This window comes from Mastomys coucha, unplaced genomic scaffold (genome assembly GCF_008632895.1).
Source record: "Mastomys coucha isolate ucsf_1 unplaced genomic scaffold, UCSF_Mcou_1 pScaffold7, whole genome shotgun sequence".
NCBI lineage: Eukaryota > Metazoa > Chordata > Mammalia > Rodentia > Muridae > Mastomys > Mastomys coucha.
In genome coordinates, this window is record NW_022196913.1 from 80,839,685 (window position 1) to 80,845,504 (window position 5,820).

Genomic DNA, 5,820 nt, shown 5'->3' on the forward strand with positions numbered 1-5,820 from the left:
TTGAGGGACATCTGGGTTGTTTCCAGTTTCTAGCTATTATAAATAAGACTGCTATGAACATAGTGGAGTATGTGTCCTTATTACATGTTGGAACATCTTCTGGGTATATGCTCAGGAGTGATATAGCTGGGTCCTCGGTAGTACTATGTCCAATTTCCAGAAGAACTGCCAAACTGATTTCCAGAGTGGTTGTACCAGCTTGCAATCCCGCCAACAATGAAGGTGTTTCTCTTTCTCTACAACCTCTCCAGCATCTTCTGCCACCTGAGTTTTTTATCCTAGCCATTCTGACTGGTGTGAAATGGAATCTCAGGGTTGTTTTGATTTGCATTTCCTTGGTGACTAGGGATGTTGAACATTTCTTTAGGTGCTTCTTTAGGTGATTTTTTTGATTATAAATGTCTATATATATATATATACATATATATATGTATATATATATATATATACACACATCACTAAGATTCGTATTATTGAATTTTGATTATATATGTATATGAATATATATGTGTATATATATATATATATTGCTAATTTTGGTGTCATTAAATTTTTGATATTATCTTCTAGTAGCTTTCAAGTGTTAGACCTTGTCTTTAAGACTTTAATACATTTTAAATATGCCTTTGTTATAGTCTAGCTTGGTTCCTTTATATGTAGCTACTTAGTCTCCTCAATGCCATTTAGTCAACAGTCCAGCCATTGGTGATGTTAGGTGACTGGAACTCTCTTAACAAATATTTATAACTCTATTCTTTGCTGGCCTTAGCTGGAATAAGTCATAGACACCCACATCTTGTAACATTTCATGCAAGTCTGAAACCTGCTGACATATGCATCATGCTGTCATTTCTCATTAGGTAACTTGAAACTCCAGGTAGTCATGTGATGTGGGACTCAAAATATAGCCAATGGTAGCTTATTCAAATAACTGAAAATTTCTTAACTATAAATGCGAAAAATTCTCAGAATTTATCACTCTACTTGCCAATTTTTTTTTTTAATTAGTCAAGTGCACACCCTAATACTTAAACCATTTTGTTAACCAGTTGGAACTCTCAGTGTCAAGTACTATGGGGACTCTAGTTAGTATAAGTCTAAGGAAGAGAGGCTTGACTTATTAGAAAATCACTGGTAATTTATAGACTCAAAAGCTGAGTGGAACAATTTAGGTTGGGGATGTGGAGGAGGATCCCGTGGTATTAATGAAACTTCTTTTCAATACTATGATGTTCTGATGTGCTTTTGGAAACATAAAAATTTCAATAGCCCTCCTCTACTCGGAAAACACTCTTTTAAACTCAACTGTATATCCATTCTTCTGTCATGGAACATCTGAGTTGTTTCCAGCTTCTGGATATCACAAAAAAGGCTGCTATTAACATAGTAGAACATGGGCTCTTGTGGTATGGTGGGGTATCTTTTGGGTATATTCCTGAGTGGTATTGCTGGATTGCTGTTGACCGGGTTCATTAGGGGGACCCCAATTTCCACGGGATGAGCATTCTTGTCAGGTGGGCAATAAGTTGGCGGATGACAGATAGACTCGACACAAGGGTGTGTTGAATCTGAATGTATTTGTACAAGGTGAAATTCAGGCTTAAATAGCATACAGCAAGCAGGGCAGATGACAAGAGTCATGTAGGCGGGTGGGGGTTACAGCAAGGGGCACAAGACTGAGGTCACATATGCAAGTGACTACCACATCAAGGTCAGTAGGATCAGGTAGCCAACTGTGAAGCAGGTGGAAGATCAATGGAGCCCTCCCTACTGAGGCTATTTTGGTATTTCTATGCTAATTCTCTGGTTCTGCTGGAGGCAAGAACTAGGAAGTTCTGATCTAGCATTTCCTGCTAATTCTCTGGGTCTTGCTGGAGGCAAGCACTGGGAAGTTCCGACCTAACAGTTTTAGCTAATATCCTTTAGTGAGGGAAGCACTTCAATTATTCTCTAGTATGTAAAAACAGTTCTTTCTTCTGTGGGACTGTCCTGAGAATTCTAACTATGTTAACAGTAAGCAATGGTGCCTGACCTCTGTCGCTAACTCTGAGGACATTCTATCTGATAAGGCAGATTCCTTGAGAGAAATTCCAAGCTAAGGACAGCTAGGAATTGAATTAGGATATTTTGGAACATTGTGCTGGTCAGGAGATAATGCCTAATCTTAAGTTTAGTCATTAAGGAATCATTTCTTGGGGTACTTTTATGCTTAAATAAGAGGGCGTGTTGATGATTGGAAAGACTAATCTGGAACATGTCTGAGTTAGGAGATACCAGCGACTGTCTGAATATCCAGGAGGCGCAGAACTCCTTTAGGATCCTTAATGCCTCTAATCCTAGTCAGGCTTTTACCCCCGATGTTTTGGATTTGACTGGAGTAGATGAGTAGGCATGGCACTGGATCTTCAGGCAGATCTATTTCCAATTTTCCAAGGAACCTCCAGATTGATTTCTAGAATGGTTATACCAGTTTGTAATCCTACCAGCAATGGAGGAATGTTCCTTCTTCACATCCTTGTCAACATGTGTTGTCACCTGAAGTTTTGATCTTAGCCATTTTGATTGGTATAAGGTGGGCTCTCAGGGTTATTTTGATTTGCATTTCTCTGATCATTAAGGACTTCGAACATTTCTTTAGGTGCTTTTCAGCCATTCAAGATTCCTCTGTTGTGAATTCTCCACTTAGTTCTATAACCTATTTTTTGGTTAGGTTGTTTTGTTTTTTTTGGTGGTTAGCTTCTTGAGTTCTTTATATATTTTGGATATTATCCCTCTATTGGATATGGTGTTAGTAAAGATTTTTTTCCCAATCTGTAGGTTGATAATTTTTTATTGAAAATGTGGTTCATTTACACAATGGAATACTTACTACTCAGCTATTAAAAATGAAGACATCCTGAGTTTTGCAGGCAAATGGATGGAACTATAAAATATCATCCTGAATGAGGTAACCTAGAACCAAAAGGACATTCATGATATGTACTCATTAATAAGTGTATATTAACCAAAAAAAGAGAAAAGTACAGAATACCCAAGATACAGTCTACAGAACTTAAAAGGTTTAACAAGCTGAAAAGCCCAAGTGAGAATGCTTCAGTCCCATTTGGGAGAGAGAAGAAAGCAATCAGAAGTAGGCAGGGATGGAGGTACCTGGGAACAAAAGTGGACAGGGGTTTAAGGGAGAAAGGGGAACCTGATTGGGTGAGGGAAAAGGACTGAAGCCCTGAGGGCCAGCAGAAAGAATGGAAACAGGCAACCTCGGGAGGTAGGAGGTTGGAGGGACCCTTCAGAATGCACCAAAGACCTGGGAGGTGAGAAACTCTCTCAGGACTCAAAAAGAGGGACCTTAGATGAAATGCCCAATAGCAGGGACAGGGAATTTATAGAGTCCACTTCCAGCATCAAGTTGCCATCCCATAGTCAAAACTCTGACTCATAATTATTCTTGTCTGAAAGAGCTGCAAGGGTAGAAATGGAGAGGAGCCTGAAGAAAAGACAGTCCAGTGACAGCCCCAAAGTGGGATCCAGCTCAAGGGGAGACCCCAAGGCCTGATACTTTCTGAGGCTATGGAGCACTCACAAAAAGGGATCTAGCATGACCAAACTCCGGAAGACCGAACAAGCAGCTGAAAGAGTCAGATGCAGATATTTGCACCCAACCAATGGACAGAAGCTTTTGACCCCTGTTGTTAAATTGGGGAAAGCTGAAAGAAGCTAAGAAGATGAGAAATCCTCTAGGAGGACCAGCAGTCTCAATTAATCTGGACCCCCAAGATCTCTCAAACACTGGACCACCAACCAGGCAGTGTACACCAGCTGATATGAGGCCCCCAACACAGATACAGCAGAGGGCTGCCAGGTCTGGGTTCAGTCAGAGAAGATGTACCTAACCCTCAAGAAACTGGAGGCCCAGGGTGTTTAGAGGTCTGGTTGAGTGGGTGGTGGGGACATCCACATAGGAAGTATGGAATGTGGAACAGTGGGGTGGACCTGTGGGGAGGAATAAAAACTGGAGTGTAAATAAATAAATAAATAAATAAATAAATACATACATACATGATAAAGAAATTTGTTTCTCCAGATTTCAGCTACTCTACTTCTTCTGAAATCTCCATTTACAGATGGGAAAACAGTTCAATAGCATTAGATAATTTGATTATAGTAAATAAAATAAAGTTCCTTTTACACTTAGCAAGTAAATCTACTTAAGTGGGCCTGAGAGTAAATTAACCTCTCAAGCATTCCTAAGACAGAATGTGATTAAAATAACATTTATTGGATGTATTGTGTCAGTTCCTATGTTGACACTGAGTTTGACATGATGGCCTTTATGCCCTCTAAAAAGTACAGATCTTCTGTATCTGTAGTCTTACCCAGATGGCATGTACATCCATGGTTGACTACAGCAAAGTTTCTCAACCTATGGGTTGTATTCCTCATGTAATGAATGTGGGATGATGAAACTTCAGCAACACTAAAAGTCTTCTTAATGAGACACAATCAAAAACAATTTAAGATCTAATATGCAGTGGGTTCGGGATGTTTCTGCCAGATCTGATCCTTGTTGCACAATGTAATTTTACTGCAGCCTTAGTTCTGAATGTATGTCATGCATACTCCATATTGAGTATGCCCAAAAATGGTGCCCAATGCCTTTTGATCTGATTTAATACTTTTGAATATTTTGAGTTATATTACATTTTACTCAATTATAAAGACTTTTAATATTTTCCTACCATCATTCCTCAGTATGTGGTTATAAAGATAGTCAAACTTTGTAATGTACTGTTAGACAAATGAGCACAGATATCTCAATAGAATGTAAAATTGCTTCTGGTCTTACATAAATTCTAACATTATTTGTGTACAAAAGGAAAATTTAAAATGTATTTCTTTATGTTATTAATAAGTGTTTGATATACATAGCTATTTTATATACATGTATAACTGAGGTCTCACATTTTATAATGTATAAGTAATAGAGATGTTGAAGGAGACTTGAGAGTCAACCAATAACACTGAGAATATATGTGAGAAATGCCTCTTAGATGTTGCCATATTAAAAAATAAGATGCTCTTAATGGTTAAATACTATTTAGTCAAATGATCTGTTGAAATTACATTTCTCTGGAAAGATCTACTCTTGAGCATTTCAGTTATTCAATAAGGATTTGTTGCTGTATGTGAGTCATATATGTATTTAGGATGTATTGGTGAACAATATGCATTAACGAACAAACATAGGTGCAGTAAGTCATCTGAGGTTCCATGGAGATTTCATTTCAGTTCGAAGAAGTAGATGATAAATGGTGATCTATACAATGAATATACATTATATAGTACATTTTCTACTGCCAACAGCCATCAGAGATACAGGATCAGTATGTCAAGTTTGGAAAGTAGGGGAAACATTTTAAAAAGAATAGCAGGGACATGCTTCATGAGAACATGGAACTTGAGGGTTGGCTATATAGATGACTGAGTAAGATGCTTGCACTTTTGTAGTACTAGCACTGAAGAGATATGAATTGGAGGATTACTGGGGCTCTTTAGCTTACCAGTCTAGTCTGATAAGTGAGTTCCAAGCCAGAAAGAGAGCTTTTATCACAAATATACATGGTTCCTGAGGACTGACACCTGGAACACATTGCCTCCACATGCATATGCATACACACACACACACACACACACACACATATACACATACCACATGTGTACATTTACACACACATGCATGTATATATATACTTATGTATACACACACATGCACACACACATGCACACATACATGGGAATGCACACACACATGCACACACAAAA